The sequence below is a fragment of the Calypte anna genome, chromosome 2 (assembly GCF_003957555.1).
Source record: "Calypte anna isolate BGI_N300 chromosome 2, bCalAnn1_v1.p, whole genome shotgun sequence".
Taxonomy (NCBI): domain Eukaryota; kingdom Metazoa; phylum Chordata; class Aves; order Apodiformes; family Trochilidae; genus Calypte; species Calypte anna.
Genome location: NC_044245.1, coordinates 33,150,592 through 33,175,311, shown reverse-complemented (window position 1 = coordinate 33,175,311; position 24,720 = coordinate 33,150,592). Strand labels below are relative to the sequence as shown.

Sequence of the window (24,720 nt, the reverse complement as noted above, 5' to 3'; positions counted from 1 at the left end):
CCTAAGAAGGAATTATTTCCTTGGAAATGAGCATGATTGCAATGAAAATCTCTGGCAGGAATACAGACAAGAAAAATATAGTCTAGTATCAAAGTGGTCTGGAAAAGACATGACTGAAATCATGGTTTTAATTTATTTTGAACAATTTCTCATCTGGTAACATTTTTCCATACTACTTCAATGGCTCGGATACTCTTGCTGCATTCTAAAATTAACCTTCACCTTACATGAACTAAGGACATTTCTTAACCACATTTGTATGCTACATTGTATAGGATTGTTAGCTGCTGGTACTAATGGTATTAATTTAAAATATACTTCAATTGCCTTTGAAAAGCAACATAATGGAAACTGAAATGATATCAAATGCAATAATAATAAATATTTTAAAATATGTATACGTAGATGTAGTAGTCAGATTCTTCCCTGGTGTGCAGTTGTGTCAGACACTATAGGATCATGTTGCACACAGCAAAAAGCTCCGAGCTGTTACACCCGACGCTGGTATGGAACAGGAGCGGGACTGAAGGAACTGAGAAATGAAGTGACCTGACCAAGGAGTGCTGTCAGGAGCAGGAGGGGCAGCAGATAAAACATAGGACCTGGGAGTCCCCAGTGGGCAATCTATCCACAAATGATGCTCTGTCTGTATTTCATGTAGTCCTTCTTGCCCAGAGATACAACAAACACAACTAGAGGTGGGAGGGTTTGGCATTGCCAAAGTCAGCCTGGTGCTTCCATGCCTGAGAGCCATTTTGCATCTCTTCACAGGGAGCCAGGGCCAAACCTTGCTGGGGCCAGGAAGAAGTTTCAGGAACAGTTGTTGGCTCCATCTCCAGGTGAGCACCAGGTATGTTTGGTCAACAAATCAACACCCAAGAAAATGCATCTGCTGCAATGTAGCAAGAGCTGGGCAGAGTTCCTGTTGTCCTGAGCAGCAGACTGCAAGACCTGGTTTCTTCTGACCAACAGCAAAATATTAACAAATTGTCCATTATGCCTTTGAAGTGAAATGTGTTTTCTGGGCTGGAGAGATCAGGGAAGCTCTGGGAAGTTCAGCAGAAAGGAGTTGTGAAGTCCAGACACAATGAGCTTTGAGGTGGAAAAGAAACAGCCTGATGGCTTTGGCTTCTTCATCATGTCATGGAAATACAGTCTAGATAAAAATATAGAGTAGGTGCTTTAAAGGATGGCATTTTAAAAGTTAACATACAGTTTGTACTCTGTGTCTCCAAATATCAGAATATTATGGTAGCTTGCTTGGGGTTTTTTGCATGTTTCTTTGTGTTTTGTTTTATTTTTAATTGACATGAATATTTGTTAATTTTTATACACATGGCAAGGTACTTGAGGGGCAAGTAGGCAACTTTCAGATATCTGCCCTATAAGCTCAACAGAAATTACCCAGTCCTCTTTTGCCCAGTTACTAGATTCTCCAAATGTTGATGCTAAAGGAAGACATGAAGTGGGCTCCACAGCTCAACCTTATCAGCCCAAGAGCTCCAAAATGGATTTTTCAAGACAAATATCCAAGTTTTATTGAAATGTACAGCAGTTTGGGCTTGCTTATATGGTGCTCGGTCCCCATCTGCTTGGTGGTGGTTTCCAAGGGGAGTGCCAATTAGTGCTAATTGCATGGGTGTTTATCAACATGTATGCACGTGTGTAGTGTGAACCTGTGTCTCCTCCTCAGACCATCACTCATGTCATACATGCCATAGGCCCACTCAGCAGCTGTGAGGAGATTTGGAGATGAAAAGCTCACATCCCATATCCAATCCCCAGAGCCAGCTGGGCCCGTCCCCTAAATGACTATATAAATCCTAATACAGCTAAAGATGACACTGGAAGGTACCCCAGGCTTTCTGGATGCCCCTGGGGAGCTGCCAGAGTGATGTGATATCTCAGCTGGTCCTCTGGAAACCCCCATGATACGGTGTTTACCTCCACCCTGTCTGACCTTGGAGGACTTGTGTTTCATGACAGGGGTGGAGGGACAGAGGCTGGACAGATGGCTCCCCATCTTCTCCTCCTGATGAGCAGGAGAGGATAGACTGAGGAAGAGAAAAGGACTCAACATTCCTGGACACCCCAGGAAAGCCACTGCCAAGCCCAGTGGGTGACTGGTACAGCCCTTGCTGGCAGGACACTGAGATTTTAGGGCTCCTGGCATAGAAGGAGTGGGACAGCTGCAGGCTCCCAGGTTCTTGCTCACCTGTACAGAGCTCCTCACTATTCAACCTTAATAAAAGTGAGGTTTGCTCATATGTTTGCTTTGTAAGTGTTTCAAGTGTAATACCCAGTGAAAATATTGAAAGGATGTTGTAGCAAGGTAGGAGTGGATCTCTTCTCCCAGGTAGGAAGCAATAGGAAAGAGGCAATGGCCTCAAGTTGTGACAGGGGGGAGTTTAGAGTGGATATTATGAAAAAATTCTTTACAGAAAGGGTTTTCAGGCACTGGAACAGATTGCCCAGGGAAGTGGCAGAGTCCCTGCCTCTGGAGGGATTTAAAAGACAGGTAGTTGTGGCTCTTAGGGATGTAGTTTAGTGATGGACTTTGCAGTGAGTTAGGCCAACATGGGATTTGATGACCTTAGAAGTCTTTTCCAACCAAAATAATTCTATGATTCTATGACAAAACCTACACCCAGCTAAGCAAAACCTTTGGACCATGTGGAGAGCCTGCCTTGACCCTTTTTGTCGTAAGGATTTTATCTCTTTTTGGTTCACTAGGAACACCTGCAGTTAACTTGCCATGGTGGGAGCCTGTAGCTCAGAGTAGGACGTGTCTGCACATTTACAAAATTATTTTCAGAAAATACTTCAATTCAAAAACATCCTATTATGGTGCATTTTAAAGCATAAATCAATATATACTTTAATGGATCTTAGCACTTCTTCAAAACTGATATTGAAGAAAGGTATTGCAGAAAGTATCGATATTGTCATTACAGAATGTGTTATAAATTGCTTACCACTATGTACTACATATAGTGCACTAAAGGGTTGGTAGTAAAAGAGGAGGTAAGCAGTATTTTTTTCTGGAAGAGAGTGCAAATATGCACTGAAGAGTCAGAACTTTTGCCTGGGAAAAAACTTGTAGCAAAATTGTGAACAGTGATTTATATTCTTTAGTCACGAAAGCCGAGATCTGGGATCTGCTGGCAGAATCGTGGGGACTTTTCCAAAGCTGCTGCTCTATTCTCTGCAGAACTCGTGAAGCAAAGCTCAGGCAATGTATTGTCACTGGTAATGAAGTAGCTCCACCATCTGGGGTTTTTTAGAACTGCCTTTCTTCTATTAACACTAAATTGTACACATTTGTCGTTTCCCTTCGCTTTTATTTATAAATAGGTAAAACCACATATTTGAAATACCAATCATTACAAGGTAAAGCAGTAAATTAAGACAAAGAATAAAATTCAGTTTGTTTTTGAGGGCCATCCAGCAAGAACTTCTGTCTCTGAACTAAGGGGAATATGTTTTCAAGTGTCCCATTGTACTCTGTTGTGTCACAGCTTATTAAAATCTTTGGAAGTCACTGTTCCAAGAGAGAACAGTGAGATGGAAGAAAGGTGTTATTCCAAAATATTTTTCTAGGACATATTTTATTTGTTTAATTCAGTTAAGATCAAGTGGAGTTATTCCTGAAAGCCATGAGTATGAACAAAGGCAGATGCAGAGCAGAAAAGCCTAAAGCTTTGGTGAAAGAATTAGTAACGTCATTGCCTCCTATATTTCTTTTATTTTTATTGCTAAGACCCTCCTTACACTCTGGTTTCAAGTACAAATCCAGTATGTAAGCATAAATTTCAAGCACTAGGAAATTCAATCCAGGTGCAATCAGCCTGGCAGCAGCAAAGTACAATCAAACCCAAACCCTGCTTACAGGGTGGCTTTTCCCAGTCCCTCACATATTAGTGTAGCTGGGGTTCATATTATGCCTTGAAATGCTTCAGTTTTTAACATCCCTCAATATTTCCCTGAATCCATTAGCTACAAATTAGTTGATATGAATTAGCTATGAATACACACACAGTTTAATGCAGGTGGGCACACTGAGTGAAGACACAAACTTTGGGAGCTCTTTGGGAGCCCTTAGGGCTCCTGCTGGCACTGGTGTCCCCAGGGCTCTCTGAGCAACGCAGGTTCCAGTGCCAATGGCATCCCCTCTGCCACCTCCTTGTGGTCATCCTATCAGCCCCTGCACAGTTTAGAGCTATGCACTTCATCTCAATCCTGCCTTCCCTTCAGTCAGCATGGGCTCTGCTTTGCTGGGGACTGATGTAGAACAGGTCACAACAGCCTAGGAAGCATAAAATGTGTATGAGCAGCCTTGGATCTCTGGGAGCCATGCCGGGAGAGAGATAGTGATGTCCTGGATGTCCTGGATGGAAAAAGGATACTTTTTTCCCTGCATTTTTAAGTTCCATTGTACAGAGAAAATGCTTATTCCTCTATTACATGTGGTTTAAAAAGAGCATAAATGGTTTCAAACTTGAATAGGGGAGATCTAGGCTGAACATTATAGGAAAAAAATCTTTCCTATGAAGGTGTTGATACTCTGGAACAGGTTACCCTAAGAAGATGTGGATGCCCCAGCCCTGGAAGTGTTCAAGGCGAGCTTGGATGTGGCCTTGAGCAACCTGATCCAGTGGGAGGTGTCCCTGCCCATGCAGGGGGGTTAGAACTGGATGATCTTTACGGTCCCTTCCTACCCTAGCTCTTCTATGATTCTATGATTCGTATCTAGTGCTACAGAGAACTGGTGTTTGTTTTTTCTGTTTGTGAACTTATCTGCAGCAGTTAAAAGTCTCATGTGGAGTCTGAGTAAATTTTGTTTTTTATTCGGCATAGCAGGAAACTTAGCATCAGAGCATAGAGATGAAAGAGAAAAATAGTCATTGCTGACATCATGTCACAAACAAATTAAACTCTTTCCCTTTGTTATAAGAAGAAACTATAGAGGCATACAGGCACAGTTCTCTTGTTATTTCTGTTCCACCCCACGCCTAACTTTCATCCTCCCTGGAAAATTCTCCTTTCTTTTTTGGTTGTCTTTTGTATCACTCTTCAGGATGAGAAGCAAGCAATCCCAACAGAACAAGAAAGTTATCTCCTCATTTGTGGAAACTGTAAAAAAAGCAACAACACTATTAAAAAAATTACTCTAGAGTTTTGAGGAATTGCACATCTTTGCTTGCTGCTGAGGAAATGGGTTTTACACTGCAGACTGGGAGCAGTTGTCCCATTGCCTCCAGTCATACAAATGAAGTGCTGCAGAGTCCACAGCCTCAGCACTGCTGCTTCTCACTGCTTTGATTAACTGAAGGACCAGAAAGTTTATATCCTGAAATAAAAGAAACTCAAGTCCATGAGAGAAAGAAATGTCCAACAGCAGACAAACCATTCATTCCTCTTGGACAGCAATGCTCTCAAGTCTGTGGACCTTTTGGTTAGAGAAGAGCAGACCCTGCTTTTATTCAACAGCCATGCTTGCTCTACCAAGGTAGAAGCATTTTTTTTTCTGGCAGAACAGGCACCTGGAGTGTCTGGAAGCACCTCCCATATGTTCACCTGTATACTTCCCTAAACATTTTTTCTACTCATTATTTTCTCAGACAGGTCCTTATTCCTGAGGCAGTATCCTCAAGGTACACTGAGACATCACCCAGCCCAGAATTCTGGTCCAAAGTGTGGACTGCAGAGGTTGCAGAACTCAAGTTCCAGAGCAGCAACAGGCAACCCCAGCCTATCCTCCTCCTGCCAGAAAGACAGAGTGAATTTACCCAACCAGAAGCTGCACCTACATCAGCTGTATTTCAAAGCCACCACAGATTCTTCAGGCATCTGTGTAGTTCTGTTTTGAATCTGTCTATATTCCTGGACTGCACTTCAATCCATAGTTAATAGTTCTGTGAAAAAGTAGTTTTTATCTTGTTTTAAGCTCCTGCCTTTCAGTCTCTCAGCGTTTAGAGGACAGAAATAAAATCCCCTTTCATGAAGCCAAGTTGAAGAAGGGGAAGAGGTTTAAGATAAAGCTTCCAGAGGACTTTTAAAACCTTCCTAATTTAATTTATTTAAGCCCAGTGAAATTGGCTCTGTAAAAATACATAAAAAGTCTCAGCCTCTAAAGAACCAAAAAATTACCAGAAGCTTCTGCTAGTAGAAAATTCCTCTATTACATATTTGGCAGCAAAGTGGCTGCATAAACAGATGACATCCCATTAGAGTCCATACAAGTAACCGCTTGGGAAAGCACCTGCTGCAATACAGAAGATGTTGTTGGAAATGCAAAGATCTGATTGAAAAGCAATTTATATTCTAAGCAAAGCATAATAAGAGAAGACATACTACCCAGCACAGAGCTTCCTGCAGAGGAAAGTGACACACAATAGAAAGTAGTTAATCCTGTGGAAATAATTAGACAAGATCAAGGGGAAAATATATTTGAAACAGGGCAATGCTTAGCCAAAATGTGGCTGATTCACCTTAATGAAAAAAGTGTGTGTGCTCTTGGTCACAGTCTCACAAGCACAAGAAATTTTGTTAAATTAAGAAATAGAGAGAGGGATACTGACTCTAATTCAGTAATGAGGTTGTGCTATTTCAGTGGATGTACCTGCTTATTGTTAAGTAAAATGAATATGTGCAAGGAAATTCTGGTTTTGTTTCACAATTACTGCCTTCCAGACCCTGTTTCTGATAGGGATGGGAACAGAGAGCAAAGTTTTTTGTGTTCACTTTTTATACCAGTAAAACAAATGAAGTTAAACCCAGTCTGTGCTTTCTGCCCTATTTCTTTGCACTGATCAGATCTTATTCTCTTGGATGTTAACAGAGGCTTGTTTAAAGATGGCAGGAGACTGAGTCAGACCTTAGGGTTATATACAGAAAAGTGTGACAATAATGAAAAAAAAAAGAGGTAGGATTACCTGGTTTGTGCCTCTCAGCACAGGGCAAAAAACAAGCTGTAAAAGGACAGAGTACTTTGTCTTAAAAAAACAGAAAAACCAAAACAAACAATGTCTTATGCACTTTGACAAATTTAGTGAATTTAGCATCCACCCTCTCCTGGTAGGAGAGGAAGAACCGACAGCTGTGTTTAGTGATAGACCTTAGGGAAAATGAACAACTGAACCAATCCTGGTAAGACTATGGGACTTCCATGCAAGAAATATTGCTTAGTACTTTCCTTGTCCACTGTTCTTTGGTAATTTTGCATCTACACCATATGTCCATGGCATGTGGTCACCCTAGCCTGTGAGGAAACCATGCTTAAATGTAAGGGGCAGGTGGAGACAGGAACAGACAGGAAGATGGAAATACTAAAGCAGAGACAGTTTGTTGATGAGCTCTGCACTGCAGCTATTATCTAAGGCTTGAAAAAAATATCCAGATAAAACAAGAAAACTGAAAAGTTTTATAAGTGAGCATGTTCCATTTGTTGTCCTCATAAACCTGCCTTTCACTTCTTAATCTGTGTGTGTACATGTAATTTAGTAGCCTAGACTCATGGATTATGTTTTGCTTATGTTCCTTGTCACTGAGTCCCTGAAGGGTAAAGCCACACAGCCTGACAGGATGAAGCTCTGAGGAAGGCTGCAGGAGCTCACAAGGGCGTATGTGATGTCCCCTGTGGTCTTGGGAGCTACATCAGATGGACTGTACCTGATGAAAGCACGCTGGCATTGGTATTTCTCCCACAGGAACTTGAAAGACAGATAGAGAGACAGGTGTGGATGCTGTCTGTATACAGCAGAACCCAAGAGTTTCTCTTATGCACAGCTGGGTGCCCTGCACAGACCCTCAGTATCTCTCTGGTGCATGTCTGCAGGGGGGACTCACCTGGGGCTGTGGCTAATGCTGCATTTCTCCTTTCTAAGGTCTGTTGCACAGTTCATTATTGTAATTTCAGTGGTTGCTGAGCTGAGGTCCTAAATATCTGCTCAGAACCGAGCTGCTGAATAGGTGACTGCAGACTCTTTACCTCCAAGTGCTCTTGCAAACAGAAGCAAGAAAGATGTTTTCAAAATTATACCAGCAAGAATCTGACTGCAATCTGCAAGTCAGATAGGAACACAAAGAGCATTTCATCTCCTTTGTGATTAAGAGTGAGCTTGACACATGGAAAACAACCAGACCACACAGACAAAGGAACACTGGAAATAATAACCTTTAAAGAAGCACATCTGAAAAAAAAAAATTCTTCCAATGTTTAAATTTGCGTAGTGAGTACGATTGCCAAATGCATTTCAGGAATAACTCGGCAATGACTGAGTACAACATTTAATTAAGTGATTATATAATCAACCCTCTGTTTTATGAAGCAATAATTCAATTCCCAAGTGGATAAGCTCTGAGGCTGAAGGCCAGGTAGTTTATCACAAGGAAGGAATCTGATTACTGCTGAGGAAAACATAAGGACAATTATGTTATTGTTAAAATGCTAGTGTAATTAATATAAAATTAATAAGTCCTCTTTTTTTTGCCTTTTTTTTTTTTTAATACATAACAATGCATACCCTGCCATAAAGATGGTGCTTCCTCCATTTTCTCTGTGAAACTGGTGGTTATTTATGGTCACACAGAACGTGAGGGAAGTTAATGATGTCACACACTCAATTTATTGGGGATAAAATTGCAAGAGGCATTCTATCAGGGAATGATATAGTTCTCTTTCTGCTGTATAAGCAGACAAGAGAGCCACTCATACTGTAAAAGAGAGATCAGACAAGGTAACTTCATTGCTGGAAAGCTTTACACTGGATTGTTAATATTAATTCCACTAAACCAGAGGTTCTAAACCCATTGAGCTGTGACTTCATGTACACACAACATATGATGAGGAAGAGCTGATCAGCAGTTGGTGAAAATGCATACAGTATCACAGTTAAATATAAACGAGTACCAGACATACAACTTGCTGAGAGAAGAAAGTAATACTTTGTGCAAGCAAGGTACCAGAATGATATAGGGGATAAATTGCATAAATTTACATGTGTCTGGGATTTGTTTACTGTTCTGCTTAAATCATATTACTACGGATTTCAGCAGATCAGCATAGGAATAAGCACAGAGGGCATTTTTGAAAGAGATTCAGAGTAACATGAATGGAAGAACAATTTTATACAATATGAAGCATCAGAACCACAAGGAAAGCAAAAGAACAAAAGAGCATAAAGAACATGAATTTGGGAAATCAACTGTACAAAGGGACAGGAGAAGGAAAAAAGCAAAAGAGGTTCAGTGACCAGTGATTAATATATGCAGGCTGCAATCTTCAGAGTGGAGTGAATGACTTTAGACAGGCATGAAAACTCCTTTTCACTACAGCTATTGCATTTGCAGAGGGTCAGGAAACCCATGTGCAGACCTAGAATTTCTGGGAGGCACCTGAGAAGACATCCCACCTGTTTTAGATTACCTGGATGAAAAGAAGGAAAACTAAAAGCCAAGAGACTGAGCACTGAATTTAGTCTATTGCAGTAAATTCTACTTTTACTGTAGCACTAGGATATTAGGAGTTGTATTACATGCTGGGTTTCCAGGATGGACAATTCAATGAACTGCATACCACGTAATCATTGATTCAATACCTTGAAATGGAGCTTACAGGGAGAGCTGCTGAGGGAAATATTACAAGTATGGATTCAGGCTGGTTACTAAAATGAGGGGGGAAACTATTAGGTTGTAATCATTTTATAGGAAAGTGTTGGTAAGTGAGGGAAAAGGAGTTTATGTTCCATGTAGAAGAATCCCCGCAGAACAGTTTCAGCTTATTAGTACTAAATTGACCACAGCAAATGAGCACCACTATTGTCAATGACCTGGCATTTTATAAGCACACTGGGGCTCAGTTTTAAACTATTTTACACACATAAAGAATGGGAGATGGAAGATGAAAGGAGGGAAATCCAGCCAGCAGTTGCAGGTTCAAAGCCTGCTGTAAAAGAGTGTTCTCGAGGGTGAGCACAAAAGTACAATGAGCCTTGCTTTGCTCCTGGACTTTGACCACTGGCACTGAAATACAAGGCTTGAAGAGAGAAGCGATAGCCCTTAACAGGGAAATTGTTAGGGCTATGCACAAGTTGCTAAACAATGAGGAATTTTACCCATCTGAAACAGAGCAGTCATCTAGGGCATTTAAAAGTGGGAAAGCAGTAACACAAATTGATATTGGGGAATGACCCGCTGAATGGGACAGGTCCCTGTGTCACAGGACAGCCCAGGATACTTCTGTGCCTTGTCCCAGTGGCTTGCTATGCACAGGCAGTCTTTGCTTTGCATGCTGTGGCTACAGGAAAAGTGCACAGGCCACTCACTCAGTTGGACCTTCCTTAAAGTCAGGAACATCACAGCTCCCATCACTCCAGATTTGGAAGCCATGCCACAACAGAAGAACCTTCCTGCAAGTTAATGGCTGCTGGTGAGTACTCTTTCGGCTTGTTTAATGCAGTGAACCTGCTGGGTAGGTCACCGGGCATGGTGATCCTACAAACTTTGCACAAAATATCCTGAATTACTTTGTTCTTCCATGTCTATGTGTAGTGCTGCATCTATGTACCTATCCTCAGACAGAGAGGTGGGTAGACAGCATGCTTCTCCATTAGGAGAACAACAGCCACCATACCATAACTTAGATGAGGAATAAAGTAATTTATTTTCTACCCAATGCATTGCAACACTGTCTGGTGAGGCTTTCTGGGTTGTGTCAATAACCATAACACAATCTCTTTCATCTAAGGCCTGTTGCCAATGTTGATTAAATTCTCTGTTCTGTGGATCAAGATTTGAATTTCTGCCGTTCATAGGATTTCAAATGTCAAACTGGCAATCAAATTGCCAAAACAGTATTGGTAGGAGCCCAAGGACAACACAGAACAGATTCTGATGCCACTTCTAAGTGCTGACAAACACTAACCTACCAAGACAAATATTAACCTGTCAAAAAGACTATCTATCAACCAGCAAATCTGGTGATACACCAACACTGTATATAAAAGAGCACCAGATACTTTTGTGCTGATATACTTCAGCACTTTCCTTCTCAAAAGTTTTATAAGAGCTCTGAGTTTTTAACTCAGATTTTAAAATGCACTGAGCTTCTCAGATATGATGTCTAACAATGTTAATGATGGCTGGTTTCAGAACTCCCAGTAGAATTTGGATGCAATTAATGTTCTCCTTCTCTGAGCAGAAATCTAGAGGTTTGCAAAACACACCATATGTTTGTCAGTTTGCCAATGAATCAAGATGTTTTTGCAGCCTTCTGAGTTTCAATAATTAATGGTAATGTCTAAAACCTAAATCACAGTTCAGAGGCTCAAAACAGAACTTTTGCCACATGATGTTGTTCAGCAACACCAGAGTGAGACATTTCAGGTGAGAAATTAAACATTTGTACTAACTCTCATTTTTCCCTCCCCAACCTGATTTTGCATCTCATCACCATTGCTTCTTCCTAGATGTCTGACTGGATTCCTGCAAAAGGCCCACTTATTTTTCAGTGTAATGTTATTACCTTCAGTCCAGGCTTTGGTCTCAAACACCTAAATGTTCAATACCCCAGTGTAAACTGCCTAGATTAACTTGATCTTCGTGGCTGAATGATGTCTAGTGGTTAACAGATCTGAAAATGTACTTTATTCTCACCAAGTGGCTTGTTATTCCCTTTAGCAGACTATTAGCAACCAACTAATACTACAAAGCTAAGGAAACAAAATAAACTAGTTAGGTCTTAAAACTGTGTTCACATGTAGGAGGGTTAATTTTTATGAGCTGTGTTTTTTCAATTATTATTTTAAAATGTAGTTGCTTGAAAGATTGATCCAGAAGAGAATACTTAATGTTAATACCTCATATACTTATTTCCTTCACCCTTGGGTAATTCCTCTGAGACCTCCTCTGCTTCCACGCTTGTGAATAAACACTCCTGACATAGCTGTGACTTTATGAGTAGGTTTCTTTTCTTTGAGGTGATGATTCTGCTTTTTGCTAGGCTCCTACAAGTCTCTTCCATTTTTACTGATTCCCAGCTGATCTGACCTACTCCAGTCTTTTCCCCCAGACAGTTCTAAATTTGAAGTTCAAAGTGGCTGATAAAGGAGCAGGAAATTCCTTAACTATCTATAATATGCTGGAGTGCCCCTCCTCTCTTTCCCCTCCAGAACAGATGTGCTGCACAAAGTGTTCTAATAACAATGATAATGTCACAGGCACTTATGCTTCAAAATTATAATCACTCAAAATGGGTTATTCTTTAATTTGGCTGCTTTAATTTTAATATTATTCTTAAAATGGTTAATTTGTACGATTAATGAATGTAATTTATATCTAGCCTTCCATAAAGGTTAGGAGTTCCCAGGATTGGCATATTTTTAATAAAACTGTTGATTTTTCTCAAGTGCACCATGATAACATTGATGTCATGTCGACATGAGAGAACATGTGCTTTAATACTCATTACTCATTACTCATTTGTTTTAATAATAATTTCAAGCACCACCCATTCACAGAACATGGAGTACATTAGAAATGTTCAGGATCATTTCTTCCAGAAACAGCCAACTGCTCCTGCATGACATGGGATAGATCAGAACCACTTGGGCCACTATCATCCTTTCCATTTCTGGGTTAAACAACTCCCCATGCGTGCAGCATAATATGCAGAGCAACATAAACTGGAAATGCCATGAGATTTTCTGGACAACAGGATCCAAATCTTATCATGAGAACTAAGTGAACACAAGCATTTCATTATGTGGTCTCTCTTTCATTTTAAAGATGGAAATGTCAGCAGCAGTAATAAAGATTTCTGGCTTCAGCCATATCTGAATATTTCTGGATTTCCTATTAAATGTGTACTTGCTTGTAGTGCGTTCCTTACCAAAATTGATGTAGCAGCACTAATGGAGTGCTCAGTAAAAAAAAAAAAAAAAAAACAACAAAATTAATGCTAAGTACAGCTTGTACCAATATGGTTTATTTCAGTTTGAAGCTGGAAGCAGAAATCCCAGTACAGATAACATCAAAATCCTATTAAGCCTCAATGAGAGACAATATAATTGAGATACAACCTTGGTTGCAGCAAACAAAAAGGTTTTCCTTAAAGATTTACTATCTGTTTTGTAAAAGCTATATCCAGTCCTCCTCCAAATGGTCATTTTAACCCAATTTTAATCTAGAAAGTTTTTTTTTCTTTTTGACAGTCCAGTTCTCAGCTGCATGGGAATAGTAATGAAAAGTATCTCCCTTTCCTTGAGAAAAAGATGGATGTGGAAAAAATCCAACACCAGTTACTCCATAACTGAAAAGTTTTTGCCACTCAAAAAAATTGAACTATTTAGCAACATCCCTGTCCAGTACTCAAAACTGTTCTAGCTGGAAATGCTGATGCAGTGACTCCTGGGTGCCATGAGTATCCCATAACCCAAGGCCCCCACTTCCCATTAGAAAGCTCTGAGATATTTGACCCATTTTTGCCTGAAAGATTCCTTTCCTGGGCTTCTGGAATAGAGTGGGTTCAGCCAACAGGAGACATAGCTGCCCATGGGACCCTCTGGGTGGGCAGGATGCCAGGACTGCAGGGAAGGCTAGGAGTATGGAGAACTGGCACTAAAACCCCACAGAGAAAAGCTGGACAGAAGAATTCTGATTAAAATGATTTTCCATTGAAAATGACCCACCCAGCAGAAGGGATGGTGATTTTCATTCACCTTCCAGGGGCTCCAGCAGAGCACTGTCTACTTTCTCAGCAGCACACCCTCTCCCCTCCTCTCTCCTCTAAACTTAGCAATCATCAAAATCCCAGGGGCTGAAATAGCTTCAGATTTCCCAGATGGAGAACATGAGCTCAAAAGCCCTTCAGGCCACAGGTCACCAGCCAGGCCTCACAGAGCTGCCAGGGTACAAGGGCAGAACTGGGTCCCACAGTAGGAAGCGGGGAAAGATGTGCCTGGTGTATATTGGAGCTTGAACTCCCCCAGTGATGTTTCCTTCTGAAAGCCATGAAGTGAGACATTTTTGATAGTTTTATAATTGTTTCCTCTAAGAAAATCCCTGCTGAGTGGAATTTCATAAATTGTTTGAAGGGTTTTTTTGTCTGAATTTCCCAGAGAATGGACAGTCCAGTTTTTTTCAAGCAGGAAAGTATTTTTCAAAGTATTTTTTTTATTTTAAACCAAGTAAAAGTTTATAATGTCAACTTCTATAGTTATTTGCTTACAATCAAACTTGAAAATTTCCATGGAAGCAGAGAGAGAATAAAAACAGTTGAACAGGAGGACAAGAAGTAAAAAAATCTCGTGTTGCTGGACAGATGTCATCATGACCTTTAGGTCATCCTTTTCTCATCCCCTACACATGAAAACCACCCCCAGTATAATGGAGTAAGATGACAATACCTGTGCCATGATATTTGCCTGCCACAATAACTCCTCGAGGCTTTGGATAGCCACAGCCACAAGCCTGCTTTAAGCTGTGAGAAATGAGAAGTGAATCTGGAACTGAATTGTAGAAATAGCCTGAATATACTTTGTCTTTCCTTGCTCAACATCAAGCAAGGCACAGACTGGCTGGTCAATAAAATCCATCCATCCATCCATCCTTCCCAATTCAAACACAAAAAGATTAGTGCAGTCTTGAGGAAGAAATATAAGAATTGAGTGTGTAATCCTTACTAATTCCCACAGTCTGATGAAGGCACAAAAACAGGCAAAGAGAAGCAGATTTCAGTATTGTCATACTGAGAAGAATAGAATATTTGTTCTCTGCAACTGAAAGGGTGAAAGAAAAGCTGTCAACCTGCAAAATGTTCTTACACATGCTTAGTGCAAGAAGTTGCTCAGCAATGAAATGCACAAGACTGGGACCAAAGGGAAGTTCTGGGAAGTTCTGTCCCTGGTGCAGAAAGTGCAGCCCATTGTGACTTTGTTGAGTGGTTCTTCTAATGGTCAGCAAAATGGCCATGGCCATGCAGAGGCTCCTGGGTGAAAGGAGACCAAGTGATTCCCCAGGGAAGGCAGTAAAGGAACTTGTCATCATCTCTTCCATGGGAGCATCCTGATGCTCCTGGGCCGGTGGGAATGGCAAATGAGTAGGAGGAGAAGAGCCTCCAGAGCATCCTCCAACAGTGAAGACTGCTGCCATGGCAACAGCAGCTACGTGGGAGAGGAGGAGAGAGGCACCAGCTGTGGCTGGGAGATTGTTTTTTCCCTTATTTTCAGCAGAACTGCTCAAACACATCACTGTGTTGCTGGGTCAGAAGGATGACCTTGTGCCAGTGGTGCTGCCTGGGCAGCTATGCCATGGGCTGCAGGTACCAGTAACACCACTCCAAGCATAGGACACTCTCAGCCTACACTAGTTTCTGAGCTTCCTTGTACTATTTTTATTTATTTAACACAATTCTTCCTTGCTTTCTGTAGATGGGAATTAAAATGAATCACTACACTGCCCTCACAGTTGTAATGTGCAAGCTATGGGTATGGTTTGTTCTCAGCTGCACCAGCACAGACTCCCAAAGCTTTGTCCTCCCTCTAAATTTAGTTTCTTATAAACAAACTGTTCTGTCTTGGAGCTTCTTGGATCAAACTCAGTCCCTGACTGTGATCACCTGCTAGTTTGGTGTGCAAGTTTAAACCAGGCTCCATCCATTCTCAAGGGCACCTGCAGATGGTGAGTTATCCACAGATAAGGAGACAGTTTGTGTTCTGGAAATGTAAGTCCTTAGAAACAGAGAGGATGAATTGGCCTCTGAGGGCAACAAAGAGCCACTACTCAACCAAATTAAAGTGTAATACTCAAAGTCTAATGTCTGATGAAGTGACTCTCATCTGCAGAGCGATGGTGCCTATAGACCTACTGAGTCTCATTCATCTCGCACAATTTACTCCCATTTCCTGTTCCCTGCAGTCGAGTCAATGGCTCACATTTTCAGAGCTGTGTTACAGCCTCTCATCTGCTTGGGGACCCCATGCCAGACACAGCTAAAGATGGCTCTGCCTCCTGGTTGCAAGATGCCAGCTTCAAAATACAATGTGCTTCTCCCAGACAGAAATTATCTGAGCAATGTGATTAGCCATCGTACCTATAGGGCACATTCTGAGCTCCACTTATTGTGTGATTGCTCAGAGAGTCCACTGAAACTCAAATAAACCATTGCAGTACATTTACCAATTATTATACAAGGATGGGTAACAAACAATTTGCTGCACAAAATCAGCAAATGAAATCAAGACAACTTTCATCTTTATGAGTTTCATTTGATTCTCCGGTACTCCAGATGAACCCCCAGCCCCCAAACTAGAAGTCACAAATGATTAATATATATATATTCTACTGAAAGCCACCAAGGGCAGTAAATTAAATCTGCGGTGCTCTCTCTCACTCACCCGCACACATAAATGGTCTGGAAGCCTGTGCAAGGCTTCCTATTGGTGTGAGATTGCCAGCCAGACTAAAAGCTATTAGTACTGGTTAGAGAGTCACAGAATGATTTAGCAGAATTTTAAATGACTGCTGCAGCAGCCTCCTGCTCCACGCTGGAGATTGGAAGCTGTTCTTGGAAATGCATTTGGAAAAAGCTTATGAATTTAAAGTTATTTGACAGATCTCTTGGTGGTTTGGGTTTGGTTTTTTTTTTTTTAAGGATCCAAACTCATGCACATGCACGCTATCTTTTCATTATATGCCATCAAACTTCTTGTTTCAAAGACTGATCCTGTGTAATGCAAATGTTGTTCCTTTCAACCCTTCCTGTCAGCTATCTATGCCAGCACTTGCTGTGCAAATTAATGTTTTCAGAAGGGTCACAGGTCTCCTAACATATCAAAGTGCAATTACAGTAATGAGTGATGGTTGTACATCATGTATATTGTCCTGATTTGTAGCCCGGGTCTACCAAAAGTGCACACTACTAAAAGTCTGTTATATTGAGGCAGAGAAACCCTGAAATCCCCCAGGTCCTTCTGCACCACCTTTTCTGATACACAAAAGGAAAGCCTCCAACAGCACAAATATTCTTCTGTTCGCACAGATGGTTTTTAGAGGATCTTTCTCACCAGCCCACTGGAAAGAAAAAATCATGTCAGCTTAGAAACTAGAGTCACATTTGGATATTGAACCTTGAAATTCCTCTTTTTCCCAGAGTCAGAATCTGAGGGTCACAGGGTGAGGATGTGGGAAAAGGGACAGATGGTCATCTTTCAGATGTTGGCACAGAGTAAAAGGCAACTTTAAACTGAATCAGGCATTTGTAGTTTACTGTCCAAAATGGCAGATTGAACTGAAGACTATGAGAGAGAATGATTTTGCCCAATCCTACCAAATTCAGTCATCATCTTGACAAGGACTTTATCTCATTTGTTAATGAAAAAACTTATCTTTTTTTCTTTTGAATGATGACAGAACTGCCCGTGGAAAGCTCTCTTATTTTGTTGCTGGTACACAATCCATTGTGACTGGGAACCCCCAGAGGGATCCTCTGTCTGTAGCTCATGCCAGCTTTTGTACTGTAAGAAGTTTTTGTTTCTGAAAATTTCACTGGACAAATTTAGATCTGGGGATATACAGCAACAGGAAAATCTGAGTCACAGGGAAAACCTATGTTTTGCCTGCAGGAGCCCAAGCACAGGCAAAGGAGAGCTTGTATACTATAAAACAAGATAAAACAAAACAAAAAACCATTTTCTTTCCCTTCTCGTTTGCCCTTCTGAGATTTGTACAGAACACTTACCTATTTAGCTTGGTGTTTCCTTGCATGGTTTTAGATCTAAATAAATGGCCAGTATTTGAAACTATAATCTCTATTGATCAAAAACTGCAATAGCTCAGTCACAGAGAAAGGCTAATGCTGATTCCTCAAACTCCATAAGCCTTTAGGCACTTAGTAAGGACAAATGACTTCCTTGAATATCCCTCGATCTCAATTCTGCCAACCATTAAGATTTTATGTCCCAAAACACAAGTCTTCTTAATAATGAGTACTGAGGTTGTTACTCAGATGGGAACAGGTATTTTTCAGATGTCTAGTCCAGTTATTCCATGCAATATTCATTTTTTCACCATCATAATTTCCATCAAAACACAACACCACCCACTGGTCAGGTCCATTTAATGGTTCTTTGCTGGTCTTTCTGATGCCAGCCCATTCTCAGACTGCACTCCACTCATCCCTCCTGTTGTGACACCCACCTCTGCCTCTTTGTGCCACTTTGTCACTAGGGATGATCAACGACTGCCAGACGAATGATCTTGTAGGTTTATGGACCAGTTTTTTTAATCTTATCTAAAGCTTCCCTGTCTGGTACTTCTGCCTTTCATAGAGAGCAGGCTTACATGAGAGCTTCCCCTTAGCAGCTCACCCACTGAGTGCAGTCACCTTCTTCCTCAGAGGCCTTGCTACCATTTGTCAAGACCAGAGAAGTCCACCTCATCCCCAAATCAAGTATCTGCTCAAATACACCAAAAGCCCTGGCACCTCATCCCTTGTCAGAGTCGTTCAAATTCAATTAAAGACCCTCACAAATTGTCCTGCAAGTTTTTCTTTTCCCATTTTGGCTTCTAGCTTGGCTTGGCCGCGATGCCCAGCATCCCTGTCTTGAGTGAGGGTGTAGTGGGCCAGGGGAGCTGGAGGACGGTGATGGTCCAGCACTGCTGCACAACCTCCTGATCCATGGCAAGCAAGAAGCCAGCTCCCCTAGGGCTTTTTGCAGTTCAAATTGTGTCTCAGGGTTGGCTTTGGCTTGTCTCCAGCTTCACATTTATGGCCTGACCAAGTAATTTCTTCATCTCCCTGTTACTGTCTCCTCCTTTTCTTGATATCATGCCACAAGGTTTTTTGTCTCCAGGCCAAAGGCAACTTCACAGCCTCTTCTGATCCCATGATGTAGGGAATGTAATAGCCATCCCAGGGATACATCTGACATTAGTCTGAAGACCTCCTTGATTAAGCACACAAACATGGTTTTGAAGGAACTGATGTGAATAGGAGTCCACAGTTTTAAATTTCATTCAATAGAGTTTTGTTTTACATTCCTGTGGCTCTAGAGATGTGCCAGCTTCAGGTGGGCCTGACCTAATAGACAGAAGGCCACCAAATATATTTTCAAGATGTAAGGATCAAATCTCCATAACTAAATTCACTAGCAATTGGAAATAAGGCATTATCAGGGTTATAGTGTCTTAAAGGAGAGAAAATATTCTCCTGTGTGTCTTTGCTTTGGTCTACAAATGGGTCTCTGTATTTAACATTTGCTGGGTTAGCTTTCTGCAACTTTGAGAGGAAATGGCAAATTCTGGTCCAGTGTCCAAGATCCAGTTGCACAGATGAGTGTATGAAGAAATGTGAGGACAGGTCCGTAACACAGAACACTTTGGGGGGGGGGGGGGAATGTTGCAACAATAAAAACATCCCCAAGCTCAAATGAAATGCTTCTTTTGTAATCAGTTATAGAGAAGCCAATTTTTAACTCTCTTTAATTGGGTGTACAGATGCATATACACACATATATGCCAGACTAAAAAGTTGTAGGAAAATGTTTACTCTGTTTCAGCAGGTGTGCATTTGTGTATCCTGTGACTGCAAACTGCATTACGCTTCTGCTAAGAAAATGAGTTCAGGCTGTGAGATATACATGTGCTGGTTTAATGGGTCTTTGTTAGACCCCCCAACCCAGCTTTTATTGCTGAGCACAACATCATGTAGTAAGGAACGTTGCTTTGGTAAGCTGGGATCATATGTCCTTAGATGTTTCCCCAAACTTCTTGTGCACCCTCAGCCCACTCCCTGTCAGGGCAGCATGAGAAGAAGAAAAAGCTGTGATACTGTGTAAGCTCCGCTCAGCAAGAGCTAAAACATCCCTGTGGTATTTTTTCATCACAAATCCAAATCATAGTACTATGCAAGCTACTGTGAAGATCATCATCTGCATCCCATCCTAAAGCAGTACACCACTGGTTCCTGAGCTGATACAGTTTGTTTCCTCAGGTGGTTTTTCTTTTGGAGGGGGAGGTTGAATTGCTTTCTGTTGATTTTTTTTTCCTCCAGACAGATATTCACTTAGTTTTTATGTCACTCTTGCTCTTAATTCTCGTGTTTCTGTAGTCACCCAGTAATAAAAAATTAAGATAAAGCATTTTCAGGAATAAAGTCATATGATGAAAAGCAAACCAGTGGGAGTTTATCTACTCACTTGAAAGCTGAATTCAGTCACTGAAACTCTATTTCCAGCTCCTTCCTCCAGTTTGTTAAAATTGTGTGCAACTGTTGGTTTTGCTGGTTCTGCTGTCTTGACAAACACAAGCACATGAGGTAGAAGGGAGGAAAGGATCAACCACAAAAGCTTTACAGTTCTAGCAATAATTTGACTCCCCTCCTTAATCCCAGTGGGAAGCTCACTCCCAGCTTTACTGCCCACCAAGGGAGCAGTGGTGAGAAGATGAAGCTGCCAGGGCTAAGGGAGGCAAGTCCCACACTTTTTCTACAGACAGGTGTGAGAAGAAGCAGCTAATGGTTCTACCACCTTCCACCTTCCCACTGGGCCTTGAGTCATCCAGTAGAGCTGATGGGAAACCCTGAGAAGCTGCAGAGGGTTTCAAACCGGCATTCAATTCGTTGTTCATTCATTTCAGCAGCAGCCTGTGGCTGTTACAAAGCATTTACATTTTACAGAGCTGCAGGACAAGTTTCAGCAGGTATAAAATCTGTGAACTAACCAAGTTCTCAAAAATCCATTTCTTTTTCAGATGCTGGTCTCTTCTCTGAGAAGCCACCTTCTGAAAGATCTCTTTCCTACTTTCCACGCATACTGCAAATATTAAGTTTATTTATGTATTTATTTTTATCAGGGCAGCATCAACTACAACAGTTTCAGCCATCAGATCATTTTTTTATGGACAATGTAGTAGAGCTGTCAACAGGAACAGATGTGTGGGAGGGTTGAAAAAAAGGCCAGGCACCTAATGCAGGAAATATTTAGGTACTTTCCCATGAGTAAAGCCTGAAATCTCCTTGACACTTCATGGGCAGTGCTGTTCACAAGAAACTATGTGCATATCAAATAGGGCAAAAGGCTTCAGAGTGATGATCACACAGCCACTGGCGTCTACTTTTGTCTCATGCACAGGCACACACCCTCAAAGTGAGGGTGGGAAGGATATCTGAAAAACTGCTGCTGCTGCCAGATTCATTAAAAAAAAACCCAACACATCTCCTTGGGGGGAGGGAGAGTAAAGAAGAAAAAGAAAAGAAAAAGGAAAAAAAAAAAAAAAGGAAAAAAAAAAAAAAAAAAAGGAAAAAAAAAAAAAGGAACCAGAAATGTCATTGCTGACATTGTCATTCCCTGCTGCCCAGTAAATAAACATAATGTCTATTTGTCACCATAGAAACATCTTCCATGGTCCAAAGTATGCAAAGGAGAGGTATGTGAGAAACTCAGGAGTATGAGGAAATGAGCAAGTGTCTAATGTAGAATTTCATGTCGTATCTCTCCTATAAGTATTCACATTTTGATACTTTTTTTTCTCTCAAAGGTAAAAGCATTTTTTTAGAAAGGGCAGAATGTATCTTAGAGGAAAAGCTTAAACATTTGCTCATCATGCTGCCTCTGCTGTGCCTACCACTTTCTCCCTCTTCATTACCAGGGATTAAACAACTGACTAATTTGTACATTAAAAGGCAGTTGCTTCTTCAGGGACCCTGCATTAGTTCTGATCTTACACATCAAAAGACATTGCCATGGGCAACATAAACAATGTATTCATTTACATCAGTAAAGCTCTTCTTCCCCCTACATTGAGTAGGCAGTCACCTGGAGATGTGACAAACATCTCCTCCTTTCTGGGGGACCCTGGTGCCACTGACAAGGACCTGCCCACCTTGCCCTCTTAGTGACAGATGCCCTCTGAGGTGGCACCAGGCTGGCACCCCTAATCCTCAAAGTAACACAAGTTACTTCAGACCTGTTCACTCCCTTTTCACTTTCCCTGTAGCAACTGCAGCTTGATCAAGGTAAAAACTGTTTATTCTCCTGGAGCCTTTTAGCAAAGTTGAAGAAAAGACCAGCCATGTAACACAAGAAATACTAAAGGTTCTTTCCCATTAGTAAAGCCTAACCCGCAGACATTGAAAGAACACCAAGGTGCTGGGAAGAGGTTTCCTCCTGATAATCCCTGTGCCTCCTGGGACTAAGGAAATCAGAAGAGAAATAATTTTTATTTATAAATACTGCTAGACAGAGCAACTTGTTAACTATCAGCTTTCCTAGCCACGTGCCATGTAGTGCCTTACAGGAAGCTGGCATCATACTGAGGGTCATGACCTTCACAAAATATGTGTGTAAATTGTGCCTGGCACATTTAATTTGAAGCATTTGTGGTCCCCTGTGAAAGAGAGAGCCCAGCTCAGGACACTGATGTTCAACTGCAGGTTGACTGCAAATGGCATTTGTGTTTCTACTTCCACTCCAGCTTCAGAAGTCAGTGGAGATGTGAAGTTTGAGCTGCTGAGGCTCCACAGGTTTGAAAAGGAAGAAAATGGGGAGCAAAGACATCTAGAGAGGGTATTTAAGACCTGGAAGGGTATTATGGTGAGGTGACTCCATGAAAATACAGTCACCGAGTTTCAAATAGGGACAGAGCAGAGGTGAACAGCTGAAAAAAGACCAACAAAACACTCAGCTGCATCATCTAGGAAACATCTTACTGTATGCAGTAAGAAATACATCCATCAATTACATGCAAAAAAAAGTTTTATGTTTGATTCATTTGTGATTTTTATTTACAGTCTTGTGCTTGACTTAAAGTCTGATTTTTAACTCCTGAGCAAAGCAAACAGGTGTACTTAAGACTAAATCCTAGCAGGCTTACCTTCAAAATAGGCTCTTCTGCTAGCACAACTCAAAGAGAGAAAACACAAAGCAACTTGTGTCAGCTTCTTTTGTATTAATGAAATCTCTCAAATGCTTTTGCCCATTTTTCTTGTAGTTTCCCTATGGAAAAGTAGAAGCATGTATAGAAACCATTACCTTAACTGCATGTTCCCAAAACCATTCTGATGCAGAGAGGAACCATAAAGGAATTAATCTGCTTTCCAATATGCAGGAAATGGTCATTGGAAAAAACTTAAAAGATTCTGACAGGTAAAAAGTCATCAGCTTAAGGATATAATGATGATTTTCTGCCTTCATAAAATTTCAGCTCTAGCATTTTTTTATACATTTTCAGATAAGTACAGCTGAGCAGCACATAGCCACAGATCCAAACTTGAGAGAGACTTTCTGGTCAATGAATTGGCTTATTTTGGTAAGAAACACTTTCCTTCAGTGGCGTAGCTCCTGGAATTCTTCAGTGTCCCAGTGAGGAAAGCCGATTCCTGCAGAATTTTGCCTTTCTAGTTTTGATTTCTCTTCTGTCAAAGAATTGTCATTAACATTATGAATTCCAGTGACTATGGAGCCTGTCTTCTGCACTCTTCTGAGCAGCACAGGGGCAACATCCAATTTATTTTCTTGTTTTAGCAGTTATCACTTCTCCTTGGGACTGCAAGAACTCCTCTCAAATCTGACACATCCACACACCCCACTGCTCAAAAAAAAAAAGATTTTTCCTTCATAATACTTCCACAGGCTTCCAGCACTGGTCCCTTACACCTGGTGGTCACCTCCCTGCCTGAGATAGAGCCCAAGCTGTGCTCCTGCAAACAAGCCAGAGCAAAACAGGCACAGGTTTTTGGAGGAGTTATGTGGAGTTTGGGTTGATGCTCAGCTTTAGTGCTTCTGTGTTTCTGTTTTCCTGCATTTTCTGCTGTCACGGTTTAACACTGGCCTGGCAATTAAATTGAGTAACAGATGCTCTCTATTAATCCCCCTCTCCTCCCTGATTTTTTAAAGATTTTTTTCCTTTCACCTCCCTGAAATCATACACTCTCTATTAATGCACCTCTTTGTCTTCTTTCCACAGATGAATACCTCTAGCCTGCTTTCATTTCTGCCAAACTGCTCTTCCTCTCTTCCCTTAGCAGTATGATTTCTCCTCCGGCCAAAGGACTTCTGTCTTTTCACCCATTTTCTTCTTCCAAGTCTTGAGACTCTGTTCATGCCAATGCACAACCGTGTGACTATTCATCAGCTTTAGTTAAGTATTCTTGATTTATTCACTGTGAGAAAATCATTTGTCTTCACTGATCTCTCCAGTACCAAGCTTCACCTATTGCTTTTATTCTCATGTTCATTGATACAACTATAGTACATGCCCTAGCAATACCTTTCCAACTGTTAACTGTTAGGTTTTTCCAAAATACCAAGGGTGAATAAAAGCTCAGACACATTTTTTAACATACATTTCCCCACAGCATTCTTTTACTTAGTAAAAAGTGCATAATTCCAAATAAATAATAGGATACAAGAGTATTTACAAAGGAAAAAAAAGGAAAGACACAAAGATGTATAGGGTGGTGTTTTTTTCATTGCCTTTCACAACTTTTGACTTGTAAAAAAAATTTCCTTTCCCCCCTACAGGCTGTAAATTCAGAAATGTCCTGGTTTTTCCATACAATTTCTTGCTGATTTGTGCAGACTTGGAAAGTCAGAACTGGAACTGGTCAGTTGCAGCTACGCTGGCTGAACTTTGGCAAAAAGCTGGTGCAGCTTTTGCTTTCATTGTACTCAATTTCCCAAAGTACTCTTGGCCCCTTATTTTCAGGAACATTAAAATTCATTG

The 24,720-nt window shown here is 41.1% G+C and overlaps 1 protein-coding gene across 1 annotated transcript in view; it reads right to left on the bottom strand.

Moving 5' to 3' along the window:
* Positions 1 to 1,097: 1,097 nt before the first annotated feature.
* LOC115597797 (proline-rich proteoglycan 2-like) overlaps positions 1,098 to 24,720 on the bottom strand; it is a 114,478-nt gene continuing 90,855 nt past the window's right edge. The window contains exon 4 of the mRNA XM_030444372.1: positions 1,098 to 1,156. The gene's annotated coding sequence lies outside the window, so the exon portion shown is untranslated. The remainder of the gene's footprint in view (positions 1,157 to 24,720) is intronic.